Here is a 23,163-nt window from a genome sequence, read left to right on the forward strand (position 1 = left end):
AAGAGAACTGGAGGAAGGAGCCGGGAGAGTGAAGGAGGGGGAGCCACACCCTAGCAAGGCAGCAGAGGCACACCTGTGCCCAGGCTGGGTGGAGGGGGGTCCTGCACACCCTGGAGCTCAGTCCCCACAGAGCATTGGGAAGCCTCCAAGCAGTTTAGGGGAATTACTTACCTTCCAAGCGTGGCTATAAAGGAAAGACAGTGGAGACAGGGGCAATGTTTGTTGTAGTTGTGTGACAAAATTATATACATAAAAGTGTGTGGCATCCTTCAAAGATGTCTCCCTGAGGGTTGAATTTGTACTTGAACCACTCAGATATCTGGCAACAGCCTCCAAGGCAAGTTTACAAACTCTATCAGCAAAACACCTCTCTAGTGTATTACTATCTCGAGTTTTACTGAAAAACCCGCAAGTAGTTCCAGGTTTATTCAACACCTTCATTGCTAGGTTTAGCAGAGTTGGTGCTAAATCAGACGTAAGGTGTTCTCCCAAATCCAATTTACTCCCAAAGCACAAAGATCTGCAACCCTGTGGAGATTCCAAAATCTATGGTAGGTTTTGGTGACGTAGAAGAATGAAAACTTTAAGTTCAGGCAGATCTGAGTTCAAATTCTGACTCTACCACCGACATGTCAGGAGACATTAGGCAATAATCAGGGCTAAGGACTGTCACCAGGCCTTCCCCTTTTGTTCCTTAGTTTTCTTCCCCTGTAATAGGTGGCTAACACCAACTTCACAGGATCACACTGTAAATTCAAAGCAAAATATCCATAACAGGACCTGGCACATAGGTGGCCCCTAATAAATATGTTTCCTCACTGGAATGTAACTCTCTGTCACATGTTACCAACTCTGTCCATATGTCCATAAAACCATGATACTTAATGAACACCTATTTGAAGACAAAAAGTAAAATAATAGACCTAACTGCAACCCCTACCAATGCTGTTAGCCCTCTGTTACTTTAGTCCAATTTTCAGGCAGGCCTCAAAGCCAACCTCTAGCCCCCAAATTAACTCTGCAACCTGGAAGATCCTAGACCTTCTTTTCAACCTCAAGGGTATCAGAGAGGACAGGAGTATTCCTGGGAAAGCTACAACTCTGGTTCCCTGAATAAGACACACTAGTGAAAGGACACGTTCTATACATAAGACACCCATACCTCACAGAAGAGGGATCTGGGAATGAGCTTTGGGGTCTATGAATATCCCTAAGTGGTAACAGAACTGGGTAGGTATGTGTTTTCCAGGGAGGCCTATAATGCTGCAAACCTAGACATCTATAGTATATTTGGGACCACAGGGAGATTTTTGAAACTTTGCATTAGTTGCCAACATTTTTAAGTTGGGAGATTTTAGCTAGGTGTGGTGGCATACATCTATCATACTGGTTATGCAGGAGGCTGAGGCAGGAGGATGGCAAGTTTGAAGACAGTCTGGGCAACTTAGCAAGATGCTACCTCAAAATAAAAAGGGCTAGGTGTGCAACTCAGTGATAGAATGCTTATCTAACATGCAAGATGCCCTGGGTTCAATCCTCAGTACGGGGGGAAAGGATGGAGAAGAAGAACTAGGAGATTTCACATAAAAATTGGGATTTCTGGATTTTCTTGAAAAATTAGAAAATCTGGCAAGTCAGGGCTATCTTTGTGCATGAGCATAGTCAGTGGACCCACCCCTGCCCTGATGCTCATTGCTAAGGTCATGAGAAGCCGAGTGGAACCCACACGAGGGTTAATGCCCAGAGCCCTTGCTTCCCACAGATTTGAGTGGCTGGAAAACTTGGGCTTTGGTTTGGCCACCTCACTGGGACTTCACAAAGTATTATTTGCTCAGGGTAGTGCTTCCAGTTGTATCTTGAGCTCCTACTTCCTAAGGCTACATGATTTGCAGAGAACTTCTTTCATCTTTACAACACCTCTGTGTGGTTGATACTGTGATTTCCCATCCTTTGGCAGCTGGGGAAACTGAGCCATGCCCAGGATCACAGAGCCACCTGTCCATCCTTCCTCTATCTCATTTGTCTTCTGGACAGCACTGTTATTATTTCCCATTTATAGGTGAAGAATGGAAGCATCAGTTTTTCCAAGTCCTTTGCAATTAGGCATACCTGACCCCAGAGCCATGATCTGAGCCACTGTTAACCTCATCTCTCTCCCACTGAGCCCTAACACTCATCCAAAGGAACACCCATGGTTACCAACACCAGAACTACTGATTTGGTCAGAAAGCTACAGTACCTATGGAGAAAGAGAACAAACCAGTCAGACTCTAACCTCTGGGGTTTGGGGATAGCACAGGGAAGGAAAGCAACCCCCCAGGGGAGGCCAGTGACCAGGATTGGAAAGCAGAGGCTTCTGTGAGTGGTCAGGATCCCTGAATACAGCAATACATAAGACTTTGAGGCCATGGCTCTTACCTCTTAGGCAGACGCAGCAAAGCTAATACATTCAGGCCACCAACCCGGTCCAGTAGAGAACCTAGAGAGAGAAAGAGAGGGGTGGGGGGGAGAGAGAGAGAGAAAATGGAGTCAACATCCCAGGGAATTGGTCTCAGCCTCCTGTAGGATGATGCACCCCTCCAGCAGACAAATTTTCTTCCTGTCTCACCACCAGGAGTTGTAAGTTGGTGAACTGTGAAGGCAGGTACCTGGAACTCGGTTCCTGCTGTCCACTTGTTACCTTCAGTAGTCATATCTGGCTCCTGAACCTCAGAGTCCACATTCTCGTAATGGGCATATTGGTATCTGCCCTAGTTGCATATATATTTTTCCTATCAGACAGGAAGCTCCTTAAATGACAGGGACTGTCTTACAGTTTAGCATGTGGCAGAAGGCCTGGTAAATTTGAGATACTCTCTAAGTACATAATGGATGACTGAATGAACGAATGAGTTAATTAATTAGAAAACTGTTTTTCTCAAAAGACTGCTGGGAGGATATAGTGAGAAAGAAATTTGAAGAGTTTCTTGTTATTAGGTGCCTATGTACTGTGGGGAGATGAAAATGAAAATCCTAATGATGATATTTCTGACTTGTGCATTTGTCCATTCATTTTTTTTTCCTTTGGTTAGTTAACAAATATTGAGGGGGCACAGACAGGGCCTCTGCTCTGTCTGCTGGCAAGTTCATAAGCAAGTTGGGGATACAGAGTAATGCCAACACACTGGGGTAGACAGAGGGTGCTTCAGGAATCCTAGAGGATGTCAGGGAAGACTTATGGAGGAAGCAAACACCCAAGCCAAATCTCAAAGACAAATAAACTCTAGTCAGGCAAAGAGCCAGGTAGAAGGAAAGAGTATGTGAGTCCTTTGCCTTCCAGGGTTCGTGACAAAGTAGGAAAGGATAAAACTTTGGAGATCACAGAAGCGTCACCCTGTAGGGCCTCAAGAACCTAGTCTAAGCAATTAGGTTTCACCAGAGATGGAGAGGGACAGGCGCAGTTTGTCTTTGGATAGGTCCTTCTTTATGCTGTGTAGAGATGGAGAAGACAGAGAGATAGACAGGAGGTGTGCTGACCCACCCCCAAAGTGTTTTCACCATGCTTCTTAACAACCTGCAAGAAGGCAGAGTAAGAGACGGTATTGTCCCTATTTTACAGATGTGGCAGATGAGGCTGCAGGAGATGTGACTCACCTAGGACTGTGTACAGTTCAGCGAGGGAAAGAGCTGGCTGGAGAGTTCAGGAGGCAGGGAACCTCCTCTCTTCTCGAAAAAGCTGCTTGAACCCACATAAGGACAACTCTTGCCTCTGCTTGCTGTGGGCATTCAGAGAAAGGGCCAGGCAGGGACTGTGGGATAGGGAGAGACTTCCCAGAACAGACAGGTACTGACACGTGGAAATGGCTCAGAGCAGCAGAGCTCTGTGGGCAGTGTCACAAAGCCAGGAAGCCCAGCTCTGCCTGACATCTGTGTGTCCCCGAGAGTATGCTCCTAAGAGAGGAGGGAGAGAGGCCATGGCCTTCAGTGTTTGATAAATGACTTTTCTATCTCATGGCAGATCTGCAGGCACAGAAGGGGAGACTGAGGCTCAGGATCAGCCAAGGACACACAGAATTCAGGGAGTTATCAAAGTTCAGGAGGAGACAAGAGAAAGAAAACAAGACGGACTTTGATGGAGGGAAGATGAGAGAAAAGAGATGGGGAGACGCAGAGAGGAAGAGTGAATAGCCAAAGAGAAAAGTCCAAATTGGAGAGAAAAGGGGAGTAAACCCAATCAGGGGTCCCCCAAATCTCCCTCATTTCCCTTTCTCTCCGTAGGCCTCTATATGGGCCTCCATTCTCAAGGACAGAAGGGGATCAGGACCCCAGTCCCTGGGGCGAGGGAGGAGCTGGGGTTGCTTCCCCTCAGGGGCTGCTCCCCCCACCCCCCGCCCCAGAGCTAATCAGCGGCTGTCATCTCCACGGTGAGGTCTTGGTTAAGGAGATTTAGGGCCAGGATCAATAGGAAATTTAAAAATCGATGCAGCGCGCAGGGCAAAATCGATGGCGTTTAATCGCCTTGCCGATTCCCAGTCAAAACAATTAGCCGCGCTGAGTGTTGAACACGGTGGCAACACGGCATTAACCGTCAATATTGGTGTAAGTGATGGCGGGGCGGGCAGGGAATCCCCAGGTCTCAGAGGGGCCCAGAGTCAGACACTGCCTTATGGCTGGGGTCTTCTCCAGAGGCAGTGCCCCCACGTTGGGGCTTCTCTCCAGCAGGGCCCACTCATATCTCTCTGCCCTGTCACCTTCGGCATACTGCCCACAGGCTGCATAACCCTGGCCTGCCTTCCTCTAGCTCTCCTCGCCCCACCTCCCAGGCCCCCAAACCCCCATATCCCTGACAAAGGGGAGCGGACCCCTCTCCCAAATAGACAACATCTCCCAAGTAGAGAGTCCAGTGGTGCTGGAAGCTGTATTTATTCCGTCAGTACCTTGAGGCTAGGAATATTTAGAAGACTTCATCTTCCCACTTCACAGATGGGCACTCTGAGGAGGAACAGAGAGAGGCAGTTGGCCCAATTACCAGGTTCAGGAAGAGGAGCACGGATTGGGACCCTGTGTGTCTGACTCCCAAGCCTTGTTCCTTATAGCTGCTGCACAGAAGAGGTGGAGTCCGATGTTCACAGAAAAGCAGGCTAGGGTTCGGGCCTGGCCCCTCCCAGCCAGGATATATAATGGTTTGTTGTGTCCTAGGGTTGGTCTGCCACCCGCCTGCCAGATGGTGAGCTACTTGAGGGCAAGAGGGGGCCTGGCTCCCCTTGGTGTCCCCAGCATTGCCTAGCACCGGATATGGCCCTATATCAACACCTGGGAGAGCCTAGGGATGATGGTGCCACTTGCCTCAGAGACACAGACTGCCCGCATACAACCCCACTAACGGACAGATGGACAGAGACCAGCACCCAAAACACATTGGTATGAATAACTCAGCAGGCAGCCTTAGCAAGAGCAGCCGGTGTCTCTGAGCACTGGCTACATGCCAGGTGTGGCTAGATGCTGTGCAGGTGAGGGCTCTCAGAATCCTCACAAGTCTGGGCGAATATCATTCCCATGATACTGCTGAGAACATGGAAGCTCTGAGAGGTAAAGACACTTACCCAGGGTCACACAGCCAAGAGGGCAGGTCTGTTTGACTGGAATCTGAGAGGCACAGGACACAGGGCAAACAAGATCTAGGGGCTACAAGCAAGAGAGCTGGATGCAAAAAGTGGGCAGGAACCTGGACAGAGGCCCAGACAGGGGACCAGGAGTAGCCACACAGGACAGGGGGCCTCTCAGTTTGGGAGTTCTGTGTGAAGAGGGCAGAAGCTTCTATGGCCACATGCTTCCTGGCATGGAAGAGCAGGAGGGAGTGTGTGGGCAGGGGAGGAGGCCCACGAGATGAGCTGGGGATTGATCTGACAAGGTCCTAATCAAATGGTCAATATCGCTGACCTGACCACTTAACCTATTGATAAGCTGGCGAGATTGGAGCAGGCGGCAAGTGGGCTCAGGAGCGAGGCAGCGGAGGGGCGGGGAGCCTGATGGGGCGTGGCCCAGATCCTGGCTGTGCCTGGGTCTGGGGGCTAGAGGGTGGTCTCCTCCTCAAATGCCCCTGTCTTCCCTCTGACAGGTCATAGGCCTTCCATCTGGGGACTTCCTCTACCCAGGCTTCTCTCTCTTCTCAAGGATCCGCCGTCCCTCGCTGAGACTGGGAACGGTCCCCAGCACCCAATCCACTCCCAGCTCCCCCCTCTATGCCTTAACTTCTCACATATGTGAGAGTCTGCCTGTCTAAGCCTCAAAATCCTCATCTGTTAACTAGGAATAATTACAACAGGGAAAGTTGGGAAACAACCAGATGTCCTATGACTGGGGACATACAGCAGCCACACAAAAGGGCACTGTGGAGTCGTGGTAAATATGCTTGAAATAAATTCATTGACGAGGGAGTGCTGTACATAATCCATTGTTAAAAAGGATAAAAAGGCAAGTTATGCACAAGTATGTAGGATATAATCCCATTTTATGAAAACACACACACCCCTGCCAAAACAAACAACAAAAAGGTTCAGAACAGAACGCTGAATTCGGATCATTGGCATGTGAATTTTAGTGAGTTTTTTGGATAAACTCAAAGGCAGTCTTCCACTTGAGAAAAAGCTAGGTAGGAGAGAGATCAAGAAGTCACATTTTTCTTTTTACTTAAGTAGACTATTATTTTTTTCCTCTTTGAATATCTGTATTTTCTATTTTTCTACAATGAATGTGCATCACACCATTTGTCTGTAATTGCAAGAAGTGGAGCTAATGAATAACTGCATTGGCTGGAGGCCCCAGGCCCGAGCTCAGGGGACCCACAATGAATGATGCTTATCTTCTCCCCTTTCCTAGCCAGGTTTGTCTTACATCCCTTCTTATAACCAAACCCAGCAGAGTTCAGTGCCTTCAAGAATGTGAATGAAAGTGAAATCTGCTGAATGGAGAAGAGTTTGCCTCTGTGGTTTCTGCTCTCAATAAGTAGGCAGCCTAGGACCAAGCCAAATTCCAGCCCCTCCCCTCTTTAGGAAGCTGGTTAAGGGCTTACAGACAAGAGGAACAGCTGGAGGGAAAGCTGAGACCCAAAGAGAGGGAAGGGATTTTCCCAAAGTTATTCAGCTGGTATGGTAGAGCCTGGACCAGACGCTGAGGCTCCTTCCCTCCTGGTTCCTGGCTTGGGCCATTCCATTGCTGGAAGGGGAGTGTGCATACAGACTGCCAAGAGAGTGTGTACCTCTGCAGGGCAGAAGATCATGGGGGTTAAAAACGAGGTCCACTGCCCCCTTGCTTTGCAACCCTGGGCAAGTCTCTTCACTTCTCTGAGCCCTAGTTTGCTCAAACATGAAAATACTAATAATTCCTGGCTCTTAGTGAAAGTGTAAGGAGTCAACAGGACTATGCTTGTGCGTAACTTAGCAGAGGATCTGATACAAAGAAGGGGGCAAGTGAGTAGCAGAAATAATATTATGATTATCAGCCACAAATGCTATATGTAAGATGTGAAGATGGGGGGAGGGGAGAAGGTAACTTAAGCAAATAAGTAAATACAACGGAGACATCTGTCTAAATATATTCCTTTGTTCATTTGTTCATTCATTCATTCATTCATTCATTCGGTGAACATTTCCCGAGTCCAATTCTAGGCCAGACCCCATGCTGGGCTCTGCAATCCAGACGTGAACAATGAAAGTTCCCACTGGGTTGATAAAGGGGAATTAGGGATGGCTGGGGCTGGTCCCTTGTCTCTGAGAGTTGCTGCCTCAATGGCTGCAAAACCGTCCCTTGGGGCTTCTGCTGAAAAGCACCATAGGCCCCCCACAGTGTGACTGGTATGCTACCTCAGGTATGTATGCGTGTGTGCACACATTGGAATAGTAAGCTCTGCACAAATGGGTTATAGCCACCTTTTGTAATTCAGAGCACCGAGCACCAGGCCTGACACTCTGGGGACACTTCATGCTTGCTTTTCTCCTCCATTTTTTTTAATGCACACAAAAAAAGTTCAAAGCACCTCGCACAATGCCAAACACCTGGCAGGTGCTCAATAATAGAGCTATTATTAGTGTCATCATCACACGTGTAGCGGCTCCTCATTTCCACAAAAACCTTATTTTGCCGATGAGGAAACTCAAGGTATAAAAAGAGTAATGTGATTTCCCCACAGCCACACAGCCTAGACCCAAAATTGGGTGTGCCCTATTTCACAGTCTGTGGTCCTCCCTCCTTTGTGGCTGCGGCCAGGTGGCAGGGACCAGCGATGGGGATGTTGGGGGTGAAGGAGGGGAAGGGCAGCAACCTGTAGGCAGTGAGCAGACATGATGCGGGGGGTGGGGGCAGGTAAGGATGAAGTGGAGTAAGGGGGGGAGATGGGAGCACAGCATGGGAATATAACAGCCCCAGGATGACAGTTTTGTGGTCTGCCTGCTTCGGGGCTCAGCTAGGAGGTAGGCTGGTTTACCAAGGGCCCCACACAACACTGATAGGTGCAAATCCCCAGAAGGTGAGTTCCCTCAACCCTGTTTGGTACAGCAGACATCCTCCTCCACCATTATATTGGGCAAATGGGATGACAGGGGATCTGGCTCTAGTTATTTGGCAGACATCACTGAGCACATACTCTGTGCATTGTGCTAGACACTGGGGTTCTGCCATGAACAAGACAAAGTTCCTGTTCTTGTGGCACTGATCTTCTAGCAGAGGAAAAGATACAGTAGACAAGAAAATATACTTAAGAGCTAAGAAGGAAAATAAAGCAGGTAGGTGTGGGTTATAAGATGATGTCATTTTAGACTGAGTGGTCAGGAAAGGCCTGTCAGGGAAGCTGAGTTTTGAGCAACAGCCCAAATGAAGTGTGGAGGTAAGAGCTTTCTGGCAAAGATACAGCAAGTGCAAAGGTCCTGAGATAGAAACAAGGTGTAAAGAACAGCAATAAGGCAAGTGACTTGAGCTTCTTGATCCAGGAGGAAAGGAGTAAAAGTCAAGTAGGCAGACGGGCACCAGCTCATGTAGGGCCTTAGGTCAGAGGAGAAATTCTTCTAAGTGTGAGGAAAGAGTAATGGGCTCCTGCTGGGTGAGGTGGCTCACACCTGCAATCCCAGTGGCTCAGGAGGCTGAGGGAAGAGGACTGCAAATTCAAAGCCAGCCTCAGCAACTTAGCAAGACCCCATCTCAAAATAAAAAAAAATAAAAGGGGCTGGGATGTGGCTTAGTGGTAAAGCACCCCTGGGTTCAACTCCTGATGCAAAAAAAAAAAAAGTAAAAGAATAACTGTCTCCCTCATTGTGGCAGAAAAGGATTGGTCTCACCCTCAAAATCCAGGCTCCACTCTCATCCTTCCCCTACAGGGCCTTCTGACTCACTCATTCGCCCCGAACAAGCCCTTAGAGTTCCTGACAGGGCTTTGTTGCAGTCAACCTCCCCAGAATGGAGACTCCTCTGGAACAGGGAAGATCCTGGCTCATTTGTGTGCTCTGGCACCAGCTTGGGCCTGGCCACAGAAAGACTCAGCAATCTGTAGAGTTCGGTAATTGTCAAGGGTGACTGAAACCCCTGACCCAAGCCCCCAGAAAAACTCCACTTGGGGACAAGACATAGCTTGTTTAACTCTTGCCAGTGGCCAAGATATGGGGCCAGAGCAAGGCAGACAGTCCATCTACCTCTCGGCCAGGCCTTCTCCAGTTCCCAGAGTGGACAGGTAGGGCAGGAGGCCTCAGGACAGGTGATCTACTCACCAGGGTCCTTTTCTCCAGGGTCTCCCCAACCTATCCTTCCTCCATACCAGGGTCCTGCCTGGCTTAGTACCCAGCTCACACACCCTGTCTAGTCCCACCTCAAAACCCTTCCATAGCTGGGTGCAGTGGCGAATGCCTGTAATCTCAGTGGCTGGGGAGGCTCAGATAGGAGAAGCACGAGTTCAAAGCCAGTCTCAGCAATAGGGAGGAGCTAAGCAACTCCGTGAAACCCTGTCTCTAAATATAATACAAAATAGGGCTGGGGATGTGGCTCAGCGGTCAAGTGCCCCTGAGTTCAACCCCCAGTACCTCCCCACTCCCCCCAAAACACCCTTCCATGTCTGTGGGTACATCTAGAATAGATTCCAAGCTTCATGCCCCTTGCCAGGTGTGTCAAGCCTCCTCACTCCTTCTGTCCAGTGACCCAGGCCTTCATGTAGCTGTTGGGACATCCCATACTTGTTCAGACCTTCACACCTGTGCACAGAAAAAGTCCTCTGCCTCCCTCTTGCCCTGCATCCTACTCACCTTTTAAGCTCTGCCTTGGCAAAATTCCCTGGGTGCCGTCTCCCTCTGTGCTGTCCTCCTGCACTTTGCGCACCTGCCCTCAGAGCCCAGAACCTGGGCCCAAGCTGGAGAGACCCTATTTCCCACCTAGGGACATGCCTGAAAGGAGCTTTCTAGAGGGACAGATATGGCACATGGGGTAGGGGCAGAGACATCTGAGTCCTGCATTATTTGTGCCTGTGTGGCCTGGTGAGTTTCAGGAGGGTGATGGGTGCACATTTAGAATCCACCTATGTGTCTGACGCTTAGCTTAAAGGCCACTTCTTCTGAGGTGTTACACCTGACCACCAATCTAAACCAGGCTACCCCATGACCCAACAAATCCTTGTTCCTCTCCTTTCAAAATGCTATCAGTGTTTACAGTTAACCATACAAAAAGGTCTGATCTGTGCTGGTCCTATTGGCTCAGACATCTTGGAGAGTGAGGCACAGGCCTGTCTTGAAAACCAGTTTCCATAGCCTTTAAGAGAGGGACTGCCTCATGTAGAAGCCCCGGACCTAGGTGATGAGGAAATTAATTCCAAAAACATTTTCAAACTTGAGCATCTACCCATTTTCATTTCACTCTAAAGGGATGAGGCTAGACTAGAGGCTAGAATGTTTGTGTGCTATAACTCAGAATATGCTGCTTTTGGTCACCATGTGTGGCTTCCCCATATATCTCTGAATGTAGCCAGTGTGTATTTACGGGCATGAGGGCTATGATGATGCGACATCTTAGTATCTGTATTTATATATTTTTTGTTGAAAAAAAATTCTCTACATGAGGAGCACCCTGGTGTTTTAATATTTGTCTTGCCCTGTGATGTCCCAGTACCTACGTGCCTATATAGATCTGGGTTTCCATAAATGTCTATATGTGTTTATCCTTATTTCCAAATCTGCTGTGTCCATTTCAGCATTTCTGTAGATACACCTGCAAATGTCTGTGTCCCTTCAAGCTTTAGTATATATGCATTTTCTAAAGGAATCTCTGATGAAGGGCATAGGCCTCAGGACCCATGGGTGTACATACATGTCTTTCAGGTGTTCTAGAATCTGTGTAGCTCTGTTTCAGGAATACTGAATATACCTGCATGCATATTATTTCAGTATTTGCCTATGCATATGTTCACGACTTATGTGGCAGGTATGCATATGGGTGTGCACGTGTCGGGGGTGATGTGGGCACATGCGTCTTTCTTCTCCTGGCTGCTGCTGCCTTCCCAGTCTGAACTAGTACCTCTTCTCTCTCTCTCTCTCTCTCTCTCTCTCTCTCTCTCTCTCTCTCTCTCTCTCTCTCTCTCATCCACACATGCTCATATGCGCCATGAGGATGGGGAGGGGGCCTGGGGTGTCAGCAAGCTCCTGTGTCACAAGGTTAATTTCTCCACAGCCAGCCAGGCTGGGCCCTGAGGGGAGTGGTGGGGGAGGAGCTGGTCCCCACAGCCCCTCTGATAAATATGTATTTGGGGCTGCTGTGCTCAAAGGTCATGGGGGGAGAAAGAGGAGGAGGGGTGGTCTGCACTGTGCTGGGCTGCTGGGTCCCAGCCAAGCCCAGCATGGGTTGTGTGACACCCTCCAGAAGGAAGAGGAGATGCCCCCTCATCCTGGTCTGGTCCACTCCACCCACAACCATGCTCAGAGAGATATTCAAAGTCTGGAGCAAGCAAGCACACAAGCCCATGCCCCCAATATCCAGACAGAGGCTTGAACAAATGCACAAAGACAGCCTCGTGGGCTACCAGACGCATGGACAGCTGAGTCCAGAGCCAGACCCATCCCTTCTCCCTCATCCCAATCTTCACTCCAATATATACATGCATACATACATATATATGTAAGTATATATGCATGTATGTGTGTACATATATACACACACATATGGATAAGCACACAAGAGCGCATAGCATCTCACAATGAAAAATGTCCCTGCACATAATACACACACACACACAACACAAACACACACACACGCACAGAAACAGATGCACTTTGTGGGTAGGCTACATAAGGATGCATACCAAGAGTACTTAGACACAAAGTTCTACAGAGAGGTGCACACTGACAACTACAGATAAATGTACAAACACACATGTGCCCAAACACACACACACACACACACACACACAAAGACCCCAAGATACCTCCACCGGGAGGATGCATGATGGAGCCAGCCTGAGAAACTAACCCTGCTGCAACATAGCCTGCTCTGGCCCTTTCCCCAGTGAGGCAAGAATGGTCGCCTGATCTCTGGTCCATAGCCCCCCAGCCAGCTTCAGCCAAATGCGCCATCATTTGTCCAGCTCTGAGTCACATCAATTGTCGAGCCTCCCCTCCTCACTGACCAGCCATCTCAGCCATCGGCGGCCTCGGCCATTAGCCGGCTCTTGCCTTTGGCCTGCATTTGTTGAATTTCCCTTACCTGGCAGAACTGTCTGGACCAACGGAGCCCTTTTAGGGTCTGCCTGACCCTTTCCTCAAGGGAGTCTGATGTACCCTGTTGTGTGACCCTCAGCTCATGCCTCAGGGCGACCCCCCTCCTCAGCACACTGTTCAGACTGTCATTCTTCAATGACCGCTAGCCACAGTGGTTCTGGTGGATTTCCAGGCTGTGTGTCTGAGTGTGTGTGTGTGTGTGTGTGTGTGTGTAAGTCTGCTTGTAGGTATGTGTGTATGGGTAGTAGGATGGCTACAGCAGTGCTTTAAGTCAAAGGGAGTGTGTGTGTGTGTGTGTGTGTGTGTGTGTGTATGAGAGAGAGAGAGAGACAAAAAATAAGGGGTTAGGATGTCAGCAGCTGTGCTTAGAGTCAGAGTGCCTGAGTGTACAGTTGTGCATACAAGGAGATAGAATAGCACGGGCTGTGCTTCACATGTGTATGCATGTGTGTACGTGTGTGTGTTTTAATGCAGGAGTGGTTTGGTGCATAGGTCTGGGCTTGGTGTGGGGGCCATGAGGAGCTGTCTGTCTTGGGCATGGGGGACAGTACAGCAGGCATCTGTTTCTCAAGCAGTTGTGAGAAGTGGAGTGTGTCTCTCAGACTCCGTTGCCTGTGTTTGTGAAAGTGACAGATGCTGCCTCCCTGGCCTCACTGCAGCGGATTAAGTCTGTGAATGCCACATGAGTCTGCACCCTGGGTGGGGGAGGGTCCCCAGCCTGCTCTTATACTGGTGGGGGGGGGCACAGCCCTATACATTATAGGATCCCCAGGTGAGGACTAAAGTACACCCTGTATTAGTTTCTATGAGGGAGACTCTGAAAGATACTAGGATAATGATCCTTGTTTGTGTGCATACATGAGCACACTCATGTTCACACACTAGTCCATGTTGTCCAAGAAACATTGTCGTGAGCTTCACACAAGCACGCGCGTGCGCGTGTGTGTGTGTGTGTGTGAGAGAGAGAGAGAGAGAGGTGGGGAGATAAAGATTGTATGCATGAGAGCTCCCTGCTGCTGGCCAAATGAAGTACAAACTTCTCAGAAAAGCATCTGAGCCTCCATAAACGGGGCCTTGCAATATAGGGACAACCTCTTCTCAGGGACATGTCCCCAATCTGGGCTGTTTCTCCCTCACTTCTCTTGGCCATGTTAATGTACTTGCACCACTCCCCGTTCCTCAACTCTTGAGCATCCCTAAAGACCCATCTCCCTGTCTATACCCTTGCCTTCCTCTTTCTTCAGATTCTCAATGAACTAGAAGCTCCCTTTGTGCTCACAGTCCAGGCACCCAGAATCTTGTCTAAGGCAGAAACCGGTTCCACTCTAGAGTATCCAGGCCCAAGTCAGTCAGTGGTTGGTGATTAACAATGGTTTTTAGGTAAGAAGCCATCATGTACCATCACCCGATTACCTCAGGGAATTTACCACACTATATTAATTCAGTGATTCAAGCCACCCAATAAATACCCTTGACTGCAAGGACTTTGTACGTGGGGCTACCACCTCCAGCCTCCTGAATATGTCAGAGCTAGGAAGCTACCTGCCTGAGGATCTAAAGTTGGGGAGGTAGATGAGTGAGGGAAGGTACACCTGCCTCCCGAGGCCACCACATGCATCTGAGAAGATGGCACATGGCTTACTTGGAGGAGTTGAGGGAAGGGAGGAAGCGAGGCAAGGGTCAGAGCCAGTGAAAGGATAGGATGCTGGGGAAGCCAGTACAAGGATATGGTGTTGGAACAGGACAGGCCTCTAAGGACGGAGCTCGGCATAGGGAGTCAAAAAACCTTGGTTCTAGTTCCAGCTTGGGTGCTAATGGGCTGAATAATGTGGCTCTCAGAACCTTCATCTGTAAGAGGAGCACCACCAGGGCTGCTGTAAGAGCTGGGGAATGTAAGGAGCACCATCAACACAATTATTATTAGATCAGGAGGTGTTGGGCCCAAGGGAAAAATGAGTGACGCATTTGGAAAGAAGAATAGACCTGAGGGGACCCCACACCCATTCTCTCTTCTAACAGTTCTCCATACTCTGGTTTCTCAACCATTTCCATCATGAAATATCCTGGAAATTAACCAGCACATGTCATAGAAATAAATTGCTCTCTTGTCCCCATCTATGTCCAAGCAGCCCCTAGGATGGCCATGTGACCCTAACCCCAACAAGGCGCTCATATCCCCGCATTATGATCATGTTGCATCAGGGATATGAAAAGCTCTACCTAGTGGAGTGCTAAGGTTGGGGTCTTCTTTGGTTGTCACATTGGTGGGGGAAGAGGTTCTGGCCTAAGGGCCCTGCATGCAATGAAAGAGGATATACCAACCACATGGCAGGTGGCCCAGAATAGCCACTGGGAAAAAAAAAAAAACCTGGCCAGCATGCTGTCTAGGATGCCCAGGCTAACAACCTCTATTACACACAGAGCATGGAGCAAGTGTACGCACAAGCACATATACACACACACTGTGGCTCAGTTCTTTCCTACTACAGCCCTACAATAGACATCTCCCATTTTCCCTATAAAGACTGGCAGACCAAAGTGACAGCTACCATAACCCCCAAAGCTGGCACCGTAACCTGTCAGAGGACTGGCCAGAGCCTCAGGAAAACGGGAGTCTGGACTTTCCCACCAGGTGGCTGGGCCTGTGTCCAGCATTACCTATAAATCAGGAAGTAGATGTGGAATCACATTAGCAGCAACTGGAGATGCTGCCTCTGGCCCTGAATGTCTTCTCTCCTTGCAAGGCAGGCACCTACTGACATGGGACACTTTGTGACTAAGGAAGGGATAAGGATGGTTTTGGTGTTCTGGCAGACAGCAGAGAGGAAAGATCTTTTCTTGTTCTCTCCTGAACCCTTTGAGCTTGCCATGCAGGCATACTGACAAACCACCCGCACGCCTGAGACCTTGGTGCACTCACACATCCCTTGACACTCCACCCAGACCCTGCTTCACAAACCTACTCACTCTCCTACCTGGGACACACATAGACCTCTAACAACAACATCGACAATAATAATAGCTCCATGCAGGAGTGGCACTTTCGCATATGCGACTTTCTTTAATGTGTACTCTCATGTGCACACACTACATTCAGACTTAGTACGCACATACAGAGCCGCTACTCCAAATATGCTGCACACAAGAGTATCACATGTCTACCGCTGATGCCAGCACATAAGCCTGTGCACGCGTGGACGCTTCCACACGTGGAGCCAGAGATGGCCTCCAAAGTGTACACACAAGTGGCACATAAACATCAAGACAAGGGAGAGCCAGTACAAATACATGCACGGACTCTCTCTTGCATGTGTGTCACCCAAAGTGGGGGCCCCAAGTACCCGATCCCCCACTGAAAACACATCACAATTCTACACCTTTTGCTCCTCACTCTGCCAAGGCTCCTGGACACAGTCCTTCCTGAACACCTCTTGCTACGCACACAGGCCTTGTACACATGGCATGCTGCCGCCATAGTCTGACTCTGTACACACCAGTCCCCCACTGCGCACTGACTGTACACTGTCCCCCTCATACCCTGGGGGGTGGGGGAGACACAAATTCTCCTGACAGGATGGCAAGAGACCAAAAGCTACTGACTTAAGTGGCTAATTGGGTCTTTCTCTAAATCCAGGGCGTATTCCCCAGTTCCACAGGCCCCAGATGGAAGAAGAAAGTGGGGAGTGGTCAGCAGGACAGAGCCTTTCTTTTGGATCTTTTACCTGAGACTCAGAAGCTCTAAGGACCCTCTCAGATGGTCACCCCCACCCCACAATTTCCTCCCCTTTTCCCTTCCCGCTAGCTAACCATGTCATTTTCTTTTCTGTCCACACCCTTCTCTCTCAGTGGGGCTGAGTCCATAGCCACAAGCCCTCACTTAAGATTGTCCCCTCCCCCTCCCATACCCCAGTGAGCATCCAGCAGGACATCTCTAGAGGCCAGGAGGAAATAGGGGGTGGCACAAGAACCCCCAAGACAGACCCATACCTGAAACTGGAAAAAAGAGGATAGAAATACATGGAATTTCAGAACACAGGTTAGGCCCTGGTGGGAAGTTAGGAGATCCCTGCCTCCGCACAGAGCCCCTCTCCCTGGCACCCTGTTCAATGCTGATGCTGCAAAAGTGATGAATAAATGAAACTGAGGGAGGGGGTAGAGAGGACGGGCAACTGGGGAAATGAGTGGCAGGGAGAAAAGAATGAAAGAAAAGGGAAAAGGGGGAAGGGAAAAAAGAAAAAGAAAGGAAAGCAGTGGAAAGAAGGGAGACAGAAAAAGAAACACTGAGGGGGGAGGGAGAACGCTTTCAGTGAGAGTAGGAAGAGAAACTGGAAAACAGAGAAAGCAAAGCCAATAAAGGAAATAGAGAGGGGAGCTGAGAAAGGACACGAGAAGGGGAAGAAAACAGAAGGGCGCAAAGAAGCACAAGGAGGCAGCCAAAGGGGTTCCCCAAGTTACAGAGTTTGCCTGGAAAGCTGAGGGGTGCTCCGCAGCTCCCCAACATCACTCTGGGGCCCTGGAGCTCCGCTTTTCACCTCTCCTCCTGCCTGAAACGCCACCGCCTCTCTGTGCCCCATCCCTACTGTTTCCTCTTCTCATTTCCCACCCTTCCCGCTGTCCAAGGCACCCCATTCCTTTCTCTCACCCCTCATTCCCACCCCCAGCCCTTTCTCATTAACGTGCCCTCTTACCTCTCCCCCCCATGCACCCTGCTTGCTTCGGAGCTTCAGACAGCATCACCAACCAATATCCTCACCATCATCACACTAAACCGGCCCCCACACCCCCAGGAAAGGAGAGAGGAAGAAAAAAAAAAAAAAGCAGGCGGTACCGCCACCAACCCTGACCCCCTCCGCCTCATTTTCTCCACAGTCACCCCTTCCTTAAATGTAGGGTCAAAATGTGAGTCCCACCCAGCCCGGGAGTCTTCCCCAAGCGCTGCAGCCGGCCGGGAGCAGATGCCACCTCGCCTCTCTTCTCCCATCTCGCTCCTTTTTTTGTGTGCGGTGGCCCCGGCAGCAAGGTGTTTTATTTTCATCATCTTTTTATTGGCATTATTTTTTCTTTTTCTTTTCTTTATTTTTTGGCCTTGGGGCGGCAGCGACGAAGCCGCCGCCGCTCGTCTCGTCCGCCAGCGCCGGGGCTCGTCTCAGGCTCTTTCTCTAGCTGCGCTCTCCAGCCTGCCTCCTTTCTCCATCTCGGCTCGCGCTCCTCCGTCCTTTCAGCTCCGTCCTCTGCCCACTGCCCTCTCCTCTCTCCACTGCCTCCCGCTCTGCGCCTCTCCTTCCCCAGCCTTCTTGCCCCTTCTCTCCCCCCCCTTTTTTTAAAATCTCCCCCTTTACCTCCTCTCCGTCCCCATTTCTTCCCAACCCTCCCCCCCATCTGTCCACTGATTCCCTTACTGCCACCAACAGCAAGCCGACTCCCCACCCCCCAGCCCCCAAATAATAAAAATACCCAGCCAGGGGGCAAAGCTCGGCGCGGGCGCCGGGAGGGAGGCGAGAGGGCCGGGGCCAAAGCGGCGGCGGGCAGCCGGAGCGCGGTGCAGAGTGAGCGGCGCCCGCCCGGCTCCCGCCCGGAGAGCTCACTGCAATAGGCCGAGCCGGCTGCATTAAGCTTCTTGCAATCAATAAAGCGCGGGTCAGATTATGCAAAGCGCAGATATTAATATGCAAAGTTTTAAAGATTTTTAAATGGAAGGGCGAGCGCGGCGCGGGCGGGCGGGCAGGGGCTGCGAGGGGAGAGGGAGGAAGGGAGGGCGGGCGGGCGGGCGCGCAGGCGAGCTGGGGAGAGGAGGAGGCTGCCCGCCGCCCGCCCGCCCGCCCGGCTGCGCCGCGCCGCCTTGCCTTACCGCTGCTCCCATCGGTAGGCGCCGCTGTCTTCGCCATGCGCGTCAGCTGCACGGCTCCGAGGGGATGGCCGAGGAGGAGCCGCCGCCGCCAACGCTACCCCCGCTCCCGCTCCCGCTCCCGCGCCCGCTCGCTGCCTGCTGCTGGCGCTGCTCTGGCCGCTGCTCCTCGCCTGAGCTGCCGGCGCGAGCCCAGGCGCGCGCCATCCCCGGCTCCCACCTTGTCCCCATGGCAACCCCGGGCCCAAGGATGCTCAGAGAGAGAGCGCGAGTGAGAGAGCGAGGGGGGAGAGAGGGAGAGGGAGAGGGCGGGGAGCGCAGGGGACACGGAGGCAGGGAGAGGCCCGAGACCCACAGAGACACAGAGACTCAGAGATATGCAGAGATATGCTGAAAAAGAGACACAGAGACAGAGAAGGGTGGGGTGTAGAGGGGGGACACAGAGACAAGGAGAATCTGAGACCCACAGAGACTCACAGAGATATCAGAGACACACAGAGACACAGAGACAGAGAGGAAATGAAGAGGGGCAGGGAGCAGAGAGACACTCAAAGGGAGAGACCCTAAGGCCCAGAGACTCACAGAGACACCCAGAGACAGAGAGATGCTCAGTGGCACAGACACAGAGATACCCAGAGATAGGCAGAAAGAGATACAGGAACACAGACATGTAGGGGAGCCAGAGAGAGGTGGGAACTGAGGGCCACTCAAAGGCAGGAAGATACCTCTAAAAACCAGAGATTCAAAGAGAAATCCAGAGACAAAGAGGAAAGGAAGAAGGCAGAGGGTGGGTAGTACAGGGTACATGGAGGCAGAAAGAAACTCATAGAGGCAGACTAATGTCCAGAGACACACAGAAACATACAGACACAGGGACAGATTGCAGGTGGGCAGGGAGATGATGAGAACATAAAAACAGAGCAAGGCACCAAGAACCACAGAGATACCCAGAAACAGAGAGATAAGGAAAAGAGGGCCATGCAGAGAGATGCAGAGCCAGAAAGACACAGAGACACAGCACAGAGAAACAGTTACACAGAGACAGGAAGATACTGTATACACACACACACACATATACATATTATATATATACATACATATATATATATATATATATAGAGAGAGAGAGAGAGAGAGAGATAAGAGAGATAGGCATGCAAGAGTCAGTCATAGGAGGAAATAATCACACAGGGAGAGACAGGCAAGGCAGAGTTGGAGAGATACAAAGAGAGAAAACACAGAGAGAGACAGAGATAAGAGAGAGATGGACCTGGAGAAGCAGAGAACTATGAAGAGCCCTTGAAAGAAACAGATGTACAATGTCAGAAAGACACCAACAGAGACCAAAAGATGCAGAGAGAAAAAGGCAGAGTGAGACAGAGACAGGAACAGAGTCGGACAAGGAGACAGACAATTAGTGAGATATAGGCAGAAACACAGAGAAATGCACATAGGTTTTCTGAGAGCTAACCTAAGAAACAACAAGAAATGTGCAAAGAGATACAGAGGCCAAGACATAAAGAAAGACAAAAAGAAATAAGGAGACAGTAAGGGACAGAAAACAAAAACAGAGACTTAGTCGAAGTGATACAGAGAAACAGAGAGGCACGGACAGAGACTGCAAGAAAGAGACAGGAATGGAGAAACCTAAGGAGCCCGAGAGACATAGCCAGATGGAGAAGATACCAGAAGAGGCTTTCTGGTGGACAGAGATCTACAGGGAGATGCAAGACAGAGACAGGAAGAGACAAATGGAGAGTAAGACATAAAGAATGAGACCTGGAAAAGACAGAGGGGGGACAAAGAGACAGAACCAAGAGAAAGCAGTAAAGGTCAGGCTGGGGTGAGAGAGAGTCCAGAAGGGTAACAAGAGGGTCTAGGGGAGCACCAAGGAGAGAGGGCAGGTGGGAGGAGTAAGAACAGCAGGGAGGAGAGGGGAGGGAAGAGAGGAGGGCAATGCCGGTTCATAGAGCACCTCTCTTGTACCAGGCACAGTATTGTGTAGATGAGGGAGGAAGGAAAGGAGGACAGAATGGGAAGGGGGCCTGGACCAGGCAGAGAAGGTCCATGTAGGGTAAGTGGAAGGGCGAGGGACTCCCACCCCCTGCTGGTGGGGGCATGGTGGTACAGGAAGGCGGGTGGGGGACAGTGAGTAGTACTGAGACCTGGGAGGGGGTCTGGAAGGAGGAGGAAGGAAGAGGAGGAGGAGGAGGATGCGGGCACGTGCAATGCAACAGCACAGTCCTGGCTTAGCAACCACATCCACCCTTGGCTTTGTTACTGCCCTGGGTTCCTGAGTGGACACACAGGACACTTGCAAGGTGTGCATGAGAAACACGAGAATCCACCAACTGCCCACGTGTACAGGGAAGGCTCCCAGAGACCTACATGGCAAGTACGTAAAAGAAATAAATACAGGAAACACCTACCCTGCGGGTGAACAAAGTAAGTAGCTGGGACCTGTGCAGCCTGTGCATAATAGACACGCAACTACCTACTACTCTCCATATAGAACAGCCTCTTGGGACCCACACTGGATGCACAACACACATGAATGCAAGAAATATCTACTCCTGTGCCTACAAAATATGAACAGGGACTTATGCAATATGTACATAATAGTCACACAACTATATAAGAGCCCCTATACAGAACAGGCGCAACAGCATGAACACAACACAGATAAACACAGGAAATCCTCAACCCACTTGGGTACAAACTTGGCACATGGAATCATTGGTACATGACCATAAGGGACACAGAACAATCCACTAGCCACATACCAACAGATTCCCAGGACCTATACTGTGTGTATATATCAAAAGTAACCCCAGGAAGTTTTCACTCCCCCCGTGTATAGAAAATAAGCACATTAACCTAATAGACCTACTTGGTATGAACATAAACAGACACCCATGAGAAGATTCTGGGAGACCCACAGAATGTACATAACACAACAAAACATAAGAAACACTCACCATACCTTTTTTTTTTTTTTTTGTGTGTGTGTGTGTGTGTGTGTGGATTGAACCCAGGGTTGTGTGCATGTGAGGCAAGCACTCTACCAACTGAGCTGTATCCCCATCCCTACCCACCATATTTTCATACAAAGGTGCACGAGGTTCCATTAGTAAGTCAGGAACTCAAAAAGTATGTGTATGTGTGTGTGCATGTGTGTGTGTGTGTTGACAATATACCAACTACTCACTCTGGAGGGAGCAAGAAAGAACACTGGGCCCCACAGTCTGTATGTGTACAATAGACCCAAGAGAAGCTGCAGCCATGCTCTGTACCTGCTAGAAGAGAAGTTCCAAGACAAGAATGGGGCCAAAAATGTCCCATACCCTTCCTCATCACAAGCATCTAGAAGTACCAGCACATGGGGGGAGTCACCTTTCTAAGAATGACCAAGTATAACTGGGTGTGGTAGCACATGCCTGTAATCCCAGTGACTTGGGAGGCAGGAGGATCACAAGTTTGAGGCCAGCTTGTGCAATTTAGTGAGACTCTCAGCAAATAAGCAAGACTGTCTCAAAAAATAAAAAGGTCTGGGAAGTTAGTCCAGTGGTAAGGCACTCCTGAGTTCAATCCCAGTATTGCTCCCACACACAAAAAAAAGAATGACTGAGTGCCAGTGTTAAGAACCTAAAAAAGTTGATTTGGAAAATCATGTTGTGTCTTGGGCCACAGCCTATGTATGATTGGTATCTCTTACTATGGCATATTAAACAGAAGCTGACATCCCTTACATGCTTACCAGAGGCAGAACCCAAAAGGAAACTCAAGCAAGTGCTGGGTACAGCTTGTCCTCAAGTATCTCTAGGGCTTCAGCTAGCTGAACCACACTCCAGGAGGGTCAGTGCAACACATGTGTACGTACCAAGCACATACAAAGATGTATGTGGTACAGAGCGCATGACACTGAGAAAACGAGTGTGCTCACCCCACTTCTGGAAGAGCCCCAATTCCAAAAGCATAGGATTCCTCTGAGGAGTATGTATATCTGTGTGTATCTGAGTGAAGGTCATCTCTGGGTATGGGTGTACCACACATGGTCCTTCCTGTGTGAGAAAACTTAAGTGCTCAGCTCTTATTCCTTCCTCATTCTGCTTGTTCACATTTTAGAAACACGTATAAAAATAATAATATCTATAATATATTAAGTCCAATACATTGTAAGTTGTGGATACTCTTTTATGTGTGTGTATGTGTTGTTGTGGATTGAACCCAGAGCCTTACACATATTAGGCAAGCACTCTACCACTGAACACCCTAAGACCTTTTTTAACAATTTTGAGATAAGATCTTGCTAAATTGCCAGGCTGGTCTCAAACTTGCTAATCTCCTACCTCAGCCTCCCATTTAGCTAGGAATCCAGGCGTGTGGCACCAGACCTAGCAATGGATACTCTCAATTATGTGTGAGTGCATCTGAACATATCTCTAGACAGATGCTTATGTTCACCAATGCAACTTGTCTTTTCATGCATCTGTGGCCACCTGTGTGTGTGTGTGTGTGTACGTCTTAGTGTCTTGCTCACAAGTTTGGGGTTTCCTTACAACTGGGGTTAAAGGGGGTAAGATAAGGAAATGGAGGGGC

This window comes from Marmota monax, unplaced genomic scaffold (genome assembly GCF_021218885.2).
Source record: "Marmota monax isolate L192 unplaced genomic scaffold, Marmota_monax_Labrador192_F-V1.1 WCK01_AAM20220418_F8-fsc00149, whole genome shotgun sequence".
In the NCBI taxonomy this organism is placed as follows: domain Eukaryota; kingdom Metazoa; phylum Chordata; class Mammalia; order Rodentia; family Sciuridae; genus Marmota; species Marmota monax.